An 11,085-nucleotide genomic window follows, 5' to 3' on the forward strand; every position below is an offset into this window, starting at 1 on the left:
AAAAAAAAAAAAAAAAAAAACATATCTTTCTAAGCAAAAGAGAGACCAACAGAAAGAAAAAAAACAGAGCATGGGAACAGAGGAAAAACAGAGAGTAAAGCAAACAGCTTTGGGTTTATTTTCAACCGTCCTAGAACTCAAATTATTATTACAACACCTGTTTCATTTACATGTCTTGATTAATTTTAATGTTATACAGAATCTGTCCCAACCGCAGTAGTAACTAGCAAAGAGACTGAGGAAGCTCTACACAGTGAGCTTTTTGGTTCTTTTTTTAAGCAAGACTGACACAGAGGACCAAAGACAAGAATAATCTTAGTTTCTTGAGTTTTTGTGTGTTAGGGAGTTGAAAAGTGTAGAGAAGACAATCAAGTAGATGAGATATTTTAGGGAACTAGAGAGACACTTACCTAATCTTTTATGAAACGAGAAATGAAAGTAGAGAGAGATATAAATCCAAATGTGAAGTGAATTGGATGAGAGATGGTGAAGGGGCCTTTTTATAAGGGAAGCAAGTTAGCAAGGTCTTCTTCTATCTCACCTTTGAACAGAAGATATATTATGACTCCTCTCCTTCAGTATTTTAATTAGAAATTTTAAATTTTTTGTTAACTAATCTTTTAATATTATTACTGTTATTTTATTCATTATAGACAAAAAGAAAGAAGACAAAAAATCTATTACACAGTGTTAACATTTTTGGAGCTACTCTTTGATTATGACTATATGCTTCTCTTTCCTAACTAAAATGCGCAGATTTTCATATCTAATCGTTTTTTTTTTGTCTTGAAGATGATTTGTGAAAATACAGTATACTGTTTAATAATAAGTTCAGAACATAAACAATATAGATGAAATGGATAATGAAAAGTTCTTTTTTTCTTTCTAATATATACTGTTTCAGTCAAATTTACTATGGCACTGCAATATATCTTTTACCTACTACAACATAGATCCGGTAGATAATTCTTATCTAGCTTTAAGAAACACACTATTATTGTAAAAATAGAATAATAAGATAAAATTGTATGAAAACTTATAACTTATATTGTATAAAATAAAAAATTCTGTTTTAACTTTTTTTGTTAATGAAATACAATTTTTTTTAATAATCATGGGTTATAAACTCTAACTAAATAAGCAACGAATAACTTGGTTCATGTCTTTTTACTTCTTTTTTTATCTACGATGTTTACACACATATCCATTTCCAATTTGAATAATCTAACATGCTCCTTGAAAATGAAGGCGAAAACATCACATCATAATCAAAACAACGCTATACAAAACGAACTATTTAGAATGAATTGTGTACATCATGTAAACCAAACTTTGATAATTGATACCAATGTATAAATCATTTGTTTTTCAACTAAAAAACGAAAATAATAAGTATATTACTTAAATGCTACTTCCTCCGTTTTAAAATATAAGATGTTTTAGATAGTTTTATTTTATTTTATAATATAAGATGTTTTTAATTTACTAGATAATTTTTAAATTAATTTTATATTTTCTTTTTATTTATTTTATGCAGATTTGTTTATAATTAGTTAAATTTTTTAAAAATAAACATTTTTTATTATACATATTTTTTTTGCTAAAACATCTTATATTTTGAAACGTCTATATTATATATTAATATGAAGTATATGCAAGTGCCCTAGTATTATTATTACTGTCTATATTATATATTAATATGATGTATATGCAAGTGCCCTAGTATTATTATTACTGAATGAGTATTCTGTTTTTCCGTGTCGGATCCTACGGATACGGGACTTATAGAGCCCTGTGAACCGCAATTTCAGCAACGGTATTAACTAATGCATGCGGTCGTTCCTTTTTTTATATTCAAGTGACTTCTTCTTACTCTTTGTTCTATTATGGGTCCTGGACAATCATCCCCTAGTAAGTAACGATATTTCAACTATGAAACTGATGAAGTATATATATATATTATCGTAACGACTTTTAAAAAAAACATGATCAACAGTTTCATTATTGCATTTGTTTTGAAATAGCCCACGGTCTATTGTTAGTAGTAGCTTCTAAGTTTCTCTATCATGAAATCCATGAATCGTAGTTACTTTGCAAATTGAAATCATTTGATAATGCAAGTTTTATTTATTTTTAGCTACCGTAATTGCATTGTAAATTATTTATTTTGTAGTTACATACTAGTATTTTGATATCATTACAAACCCTTTATATTAAATTATTAACTGTGTGATCTTTGTGGCCGATGTATACTTGTGGTCTAAGCATTAATTCATGGTAATTGGTAAATTATTCAACGACCACTGTCCACTGTGTTAGCTAATTTATTGTGAATTTATTGGTAAATTACTCAACGATCGACCACCTTGGATTCTCGGGATTTTAAGGATATTATTTTGATTGAAAATAATATTTATTGTGTACTTTTATTTAACTTACTACTGTACATTGAAGATGTGACAAAAAAAAAATGTCACATGTACAATAAGTATTTTCCGTTGAAGGAGACATTTTAAATGATATCATATTATTCCGTCATCCTCAAAACAATTGACCAGATGAGAAAAATTATATTCAAATACTACAAAATAAAATATCGATAAATAACCTAAAAACTATGAACTATGATTTTGATTAGTAATTTTTTACCGATACACTCTACAGCTTTGATAATTATTAATAACTAAAAAGATATAAAAACTGTGTTATATTCAGTTTTTAAATAATTTTGTATTGGTGACCAAAAAAAAAAAAAATTTGTATTATTCTGTAATAGCTTAAAACGAGTTTGTGTTACCATCAAGATGAACAGGGAGGAGTTCTCTTCTTTTTCCTTATTTTTTATTTTTAGAAATGCAAATGTAAAAGCGGATCTTCTGGCACGCTCTGTGCACACATCTCTGCATAATGTTTTGTATATAAACAATTTTCCTTCGCATTGGCTCATCTGAGCTAATCTTTTGTTGACAAAAAAAAAAAAGTTTGTGTTACCAATTAGACTTTATGTTTAATGGTAACGGTTAAGTGTCAACTAAACTTATGTATAAACGTACATCGTTTACAAAATAAAACGAATAAGAAACGAGACTGCATTGAATAGAAAGATTAAAAAAACACATGAACTACTTTTGTATAGTGCTAACGGTTTAAGTGTCAACTAACTATATAAAAACGAACATAGTCTATAAAACGAATAAGAAACGAAAGCATTAAAGAGAGAGCATAGAATAATGTAGTAACCAGCGGCAGTTATGGTATTTTTGAGATCGCAAAATGATCATATGGGTCCACATGCATCCGATCTTGTTGTGCTTATCAATGAAATTTCTTTATCAAAGTAAATGCCTACCAAATTTTGTGTAAATTTATAATAACTATTTGCCACTGGTAACAAAAGTAAACCTCTACCAGTGATGAAATGTTATATAGGAAATAATTTAGTTGTGAATTTGCATTACCTGTTTAACAATATATTATTATTCATATTAATTCCTATATGACTCTAATACATTGTATAATCATATTCTAGGACAAATAGACAGTGATTAGTGATTTATGTTCAAAACTATACAGTCACTAGTCATTCACATTGTTAGAAAAGTTCAGCGATTCAACATTTTGTTTTGATGTGTGCTGTTATACATTCTGTTTGTTTTCACGTGTATTTCAACATTGTTTATTTATGGTTGCCGCTATATAGATTTTAACTGTAAATATACTCATCCGGTTTCAGATAAGATGTATGAAACTCTCTTTCAACGGTGAGAAAGAAAGAAAGGGCTATCAAATGAACATTGAGGTTGGACAATTTTAGGTGTTTTGTTGTTGTTGTTGTTGCAGTTGGCGTGGTGTTAAGGACTATCAACTGTCGATTAGTTATGAATATTTATTTTCTTTAGGATATTAATATTATAGCGTTAGTGAAAAGATCACACTCTTAAGAGGCAATCAGATTGGTTATATATTAGGTTAGATATACCGTTGGCTCTTGAAATAAAGAGGGGATTCTTGGCAGGACCAGTTTTTAAACAACTAAAGGTGTATGAACTACTAATTAAGAATAGTGAAGTGGATCAGTCAATCTATCCGTTTAATCAAATATTTTAGTGGACCGACTCGCTTAAGAACATAGTCACGAACATAACATTCAAATTCATATAGTATTGTATTTTTATGAATTTAATGTATTATACTATTTCGAAAAGAGTGAGGTTTACTATGTATATATTCATCGCATATATATCAAAATCCAAACATGATTTAGTATCAACGTTATTGAATGAGATTCACCCAACTTCGACAATAACATGAGACTTTGGCCCCTACAACGAGTATAATAAGACCCTACCAATAGGGCTAATAGTTTACACTTGCATGGTCATAACTCGGTAAAATAAATCTAAAATTGGTAAAACCCTTAGACTAATTGATTCCATTAGAAATTTTCCTATTTTATTTGGATATAGTAGTGAACGACACATATTTAATTATATTATATTCATTCTTTGACTTTGATATTTGTTAATTTGATATTTGTACGTTGATATCAGTAAAAAAACGAAACATAAATCTTAACAAATAAAGTAACTCAACATTATCGTTTTTTTTTTATATGAATGTAAATATCATTAGTCAAAATGAAAGGTTTAGGATACACATAGTGAATAGCCTAAAAATTGAAATCTTAACAAATAAAAGGAGTAAAAAAAGAAACATTATCGTATTTTCAGATTTTGAGGTATGCAAACAATAATTATTTTATATTGCTAAATCGTAAAATTACATATTAAATGTTTCACCATCTACTTTGTTATATATATATATATATATATAACTATAATTCAATAAAAATTGGACCATTTTGTTTTTTGTTCAACAGTTACGTTGGAGTATTTGTTTAATAAGTACCGATTTATATATATGTATATATATATATATATATATATATTTGTAAAATGGTTATTCATGTTGTAATATATGTGATAAAATAATTCAGGTGAGAATTGGACCAGGGGAGGAGTGTTTGTTTTCCTTAAAGGTAACGTAATTTTTTTGTGATATATATTAGTAATACCAAAAAAAGAAATTTAAAATGAATCTTCAACAGACAAGTCCATTAGTTAAATTCCAAAATATTAGGACCCGTTAGATTTTATTTGCTTACCAAAAGTGTAATGTATGTTTTCTTAATAACAAAAAAAAAACAAAAACTAAGAAAAAAAAATTCAGTCGGCATATCTTAAGATAATATATAAAACAAGAAAAAAACAAATATAAAACAAAAGAAATATGAACACGGAAACCTCCTTTTTCTTACAAGAAGCAAAGAATAATTCCCCCCAGTATTCCTTTTCAAAATTTGGATAATGAAAATTTGAAGATCAACGTACCGAAAGTGAAGAAAGTAGTAGAAAAAGAAAAAGGAAAAGAAATAAAAATTAAAAAATAAGATACGTGAAATAGTAATTAAAAAGAAAAAAAAAACATAAGAAGAATTTATAAAAAGAATATAGCAAAATAAGGGTCAAAGATTAAGAAAGAGGAAGCTTCGTTATGAATCGAATCGATAGGAAACGTCAACAACGACCAACTAACTTACCTTCCTTCTCTCTCTCACCCTTTTATGGTCTTTCTCTTTTCTTTGCCCGGTCGTCCATTTTTTGTGTATATGTCACTCTTTGTTTTATTTTATACTACTATTTCTCTATTTATTTATTGTCAGCTTTGTTATTTACTTTTACTACTACCATGGTAAATCTAGCAAACTTTTAAAATATAGTTAATAGTTTTCAATGTAAGAGTATCGGCATTAGTGTCCTCTAGTTTTTTTTGTCCCCCAAATTTAATAGTATTATTTTGAAAGATTATTATTTTTAGTATGAACATTGGTGTCTATTTGTATTTGGTCCTTCGAATAAAATAATAATATTTTTAAAGTTTAAATATTAATTATTTAAAGTTGAAAAACAAAAACATACAATTAAGACATGAAAAACTGAAAACATAAAACTAGGTCTGGGCATAAAAACCGTACCCGAATACCCAACTCGGAACCCGACCCGAAAAACCGGGTTCGGGTTGGGTACGGGTTTACCAATAAAACCCTATTGGGTTCTATTTTCTAATATTCGTAGGTTCGGGTTAGGATCGGGTAATACCCGGTACCCGTTTGGATACCCATTAAACCCGAACATATAAACATATTTATAATATTTATCATTAATATAATGCAATTACTCCAAAATTATGATTATAATTTTGAATATATCATTTAGTTTTATACCTAAATATCAAAAATAATCAAAATATCTAAAATATTTTGTTATGTAAGTCAAAATTTAACTAAATTTATTTAAATTTAATTATATTTTTTCGGGTATCCGGTAGTTTGGGTACTAATCGGGTTCTAAAATTTGTAACCCAAACCGACCCGAACCCGATAGTACCCAAACCGAACCGAACCCATATATCTAAAAATACCCAATGGGTTCTATTTTTCTAAACCCATTTATCCGAGTCCGAATGGTAATACCCAAACCCGAACGGGTTACCCGAATACCCAGCCCTACATAAAACATAAAAACATATAAAAAAAACAAAATCCTAGACAAAATCTTCTACCAATCACAACCTACCACGTATCCAAGTAGACGGACGAAAAACATCCTGTTTAAAGATACGTTTCTTCATTATTGAGCCTTTTTTTGATTTATTTTTAAAAGACAAATCCCGGGAGACGGCCCAAATAGACGCCGATGCACATGGTCTAAATTCATTGTTATATATTTATTCTTATAACCGTAGAATAAGTAGACGACAAAATAATCTCTGGTATCTAAATATCAAAACATATATATATCTATATATATATATATAAAACCTGAAATTGAAAATATATGTATATATAGTGTTATATGACTCGTTGCACATGGGGCTTGAGAGCTACATAAATATTGTGACTAACTAACTATAAACACGTGTAATTAACTAATTCTAAACCTGTTTCTTCCAACTTTTATGATTCGGATATTTTTAGTATCAAGTTTAGCAACTCAGACAAATATCATTCCGAGGAAAAAAAGTGGAATAGTAGTACACACACATGAGTATACTCTTCTCTCTATAATGACATTTAAAACAAGAACAACAAAATGCATACAAATTGTTTTATTTTATGGCCCACGTCAGATTAATTAGTCATGTTGTTTCTCTTAACGTACGTACAAACCTAGATTATTCCTTTCATCCTTTGCGAATGTTTCGATGATACACCAGATATTTATTTGCTCGGAAGCAAAATTCGATTATGATAATGGTTGACTACAAAACCAGGTTGTTAGTTTAAGGAAATTTCAGATTTTGTTGGATTGAGGGTTTCACGGTAAAGGGGTAACTTGACGTATGCCTCTTAGGGAAAAAATGTATCCATCACAAATTAAAACGATACGTAGTTGTTGTTGTTGTTTCAAAAAAAAAAAAAAAAAATTGATGCTCAAGTAAGAAATAATGAAAGAACTGGTTGAAGAATCAAAACGATAGGGAAGAAAATACTTGTCTTGAACCGAGGGAAAGAGTAGTACAAGGGTTAATTTACATGTTTGTGGGTTGAAAGAGAAGTAAGAGATGATAAATAAGTTATTTTCTTAGTAGAATTACTGAGGTTTCGAGGAATACATTGAAAAAATTCAAATGCACTATAAAAAACCGTTGGCCATACGTCAATACAGAAAAGAAAAAAAAAACATAGTTAGTTCCCATCATTAATACACTAAATGCTAGATTATACTGTATATATAAAACTTAATTGATGATACTTTTTGGGTAATATTTTCCATGCATTATAAAAGGAATTAGAACTCATTAACATAAGAGTGACTATTAGATAAGATTTGCAAGGACTACAAATGGAGAATACTGAAGTCTTGTATATATTGTTTTGAAGATGATATGTAGCTCTTCTTTCGAATAAATATAGGGGTTTACTGCCATAGTAAAAAAAAAAAAATCAGAAATAAACTAAATAAGTTGTATAATACAATCACATGTCTAGGGGAAGAAGGTCAATGGCAAAATGGCAGATCACATGTGTTCGCTTATTTCAATACACTTTTGTTTGCTGGACCTCTTACCTTTTTTAACTCTCTCTCCAATAGTCACGGGAAATATATTTTTTTCTGACATTGTCTGACAACAGTTAACCAAAAAAAAGCAGTAAGATTTTTGGCAAATTTTAGCAAAATTATTTAAATTATTGGTTAATCCCTCATAGAGGCCACATCAAACAATTGCAGTTGATTTATGACTATGTGATAGCTGCTGATAGTATATATTCTTCTGTTTTACTAAAAAGTTGCAAAAGAACACACATGAAGATGTTGTCAAAAAAGCACACACATAGATTAGATTGGCAAAAGGATCGGCAGTTGGCTGTAATTAAAACGTTATCAGTCTACTGGCTGAGTAAGAATTAGTGTCTTTAACTAATACTTTAGGTATTCAGTTTCCAGAATATCTATTTTCTTGTAGGTTACCAGCAGTACCCCATTTTAGGAAACTTTTACATGTTGAGATGTTTGTTAATTATGGTCCCTTAAATTGTGGGTTTCGATTTTATATCAACCCCTTCTCCGTGGTTAATTAGTAGATTAATCCTAGTTAAGAAAAAAGGAGGTTTGAACTTTCTACTATGATACTATATAGACAAAAAAAAAGTTACTACTATTTTTAAAAAAGGATAAATAAATGAGAAAAAGGTCACATGGGTGATTAAAAATAGAGAGACCATTCACCAATCTTGATACGTGAAAATGTTAGGTAATGGCAGTTGGGATACCTTTTTGCATGTGCTCTCTCTCTCCTATCTTATTCTTTCTTTCCCTCTCTCTCTTCTTTCTTGACGCTCACATGCACATCCTCCTCTCACTCTTCTGATACATTATCTCTATTCTCTCCTCATACTCGATTACTATACGTGACTCATGTTTCACACGTAAGTACGAGACACATGTTTCACTGTCAATGCATGTTTGGTTAGCAATAATATAGATCTTTGATCGCCGAGTTGAACAAGTCGTTACATATTAACGGTTCGGTAATAAATACAGACGTTTGTAATTTACATTAATTGTTTTTACTATACAAACTGTTTAACATCCAACAATATTGCCATTCACTGCAAACATGATCAGTTTATCACCCTCGATCGTGGGAAAAATATGTTTGATAGTCTAGTCTAGTGTAGGTTGTTCCCCCCACTGCATTGGTCGATCTTTACAAGTTAATGACAAGCTGCTAGCCTGCTACGTATGTTAAAATTTAGGTTTTCCGGCAGTTATATTTGGATTCATATTTGGTCCAAACTGATGACAAAAATGTTTTTTTTTTGGTTAATGATGACAAAAGTTAGTTATGCATACTGCGGTAAAAAGGAATTTAGAGAATTAAGGAGGAAGACATATCGTTAGGTTAAAATATGGAGTATTGATTAGACCTGCTGGTACAAAACAAATAGCTGTTCAATAATAATTTTTATTTGTATTGTCGACAAAAAAAAAATTTTTGATTTGTACTATTTTAGTGATTTACATAGTACAGTTTGTGAAAATATGAAAATAAATCTTAAATATATTATCGAAATGTAAGCATCATAAAAAAAAATATATATATACCTTTGTATTTCTTTTCTACCATCTATTATTACAGTATTTGGACTTTGGAGCAAAACTAAATTGTTACTATTGTTTTAGACAATAGGTAATCGAACAAAAAATGTCTTTTGAATAGCACACTTTGAGAAAATTAATAAATATGAAATACTCATAACAGTCAGTAGTGGATATTGTCAAATATCTGAGCAATATAAATTAAAAGAATGTGCTAGTGAAAAGACTTGATCACTAGAAAAATCTATGTCAAAATCGGCAGATGTTCTTTTAGAATTAAAAATAAAGACGTCGACGTTTATTTTTTGAAGATCATCTGAAATCTTTATTATAAATATTAACACACTAGTTGAGAATCCTTCAGCATATTATTGTTCGTATTTTTCTTAATACATTATCTTTTACATGTCATTGTTGATCCAAAACAATGTTATTCGAAAGTTACTACTCTTTGACAAAAGTTTTTCTTTCTTTCTTCAGTATTGATCTTTAATTTGTCTGAGCAAAGATCACACTTGTTACATATGTAATTTGCATAACTTCCATTTGACATACATATTATATATATATTTTTAAATCGTTTAAGTAATTGATAATATTTTAGATGGTCAAAATTTTACGAATCAAAATAAGCATATTGTATACGTTTCTGTGGTAGAAAAATGGATGGTAGTTGAGAAACAGTAATTTTGATTATCCAAAAAAGAGCTTTGTTTCAAAAAGATACCGGACTTTAGGTTAAAAATGAAAAAAAACAATAATGATAAAGTAAAAGTAAAGCTTTTCTATTATTTAATTTTCATGTCACAGAGAGTCTTCTCAGTGTAATTGTCAAGAATCGAAATGACTAATGTTCCCGAATCTATTGGCTCTTTGTCGCTTAGCTTTAAGCCAATTACACCGACACGGTTGTAAATCTTCTGACGTATGTTACGAGGCTTCGTGTGTTTTGAATATATACTTTTTTTTTTTTTTGCAAAATCTTTCATATTCTTTTACTAAATTAAATTAAGATGTTTCAAATTGAAACCATGCATGGTGAAACCGTCCAAGATTTTTGTTCAACGCTTGGTTTGTTATTTTATGGGAAAACATGAAAGAGAATTGACTCCCAATACATTACTTTTTACATATATATAAACAGAAGATATAATATTTATCGTAGTTAAAAAAATAGTTATATGACCTTACTAATACATACTTCATTTGTTTTGTAAAGAATATCATTTTAGAAGAAAAAAAATTGTTTCATAAAATGTGTCATTCTACATTTTTAAATGTGCTTTTTTATATTAAGTTTTTCTAATTTATCCCTAAACCCAAAACTTATTCCATTACATTTAAATCATTAACCACTTATTAAATAGTAGCATACATGTATAATTAAAACTTTTATTAATTTGTATGAAATATGTCAAAATGA

Source organism: Camelina sativa, chromosome 11, assembly GCF_000633955.1.
Source record: "Camelina sativa cultivar DH55 chromosome 11, Cs, whole genome shotgun sequence".
In the NCBI taxonomy this organism is placed as follows: domain Eukaryota; kingdom Viridiplantae; phylum Streptophyta; class Magnoliopsida; order Brassicales; family Brassicaceae; genus Camelina; species Camelina sativa.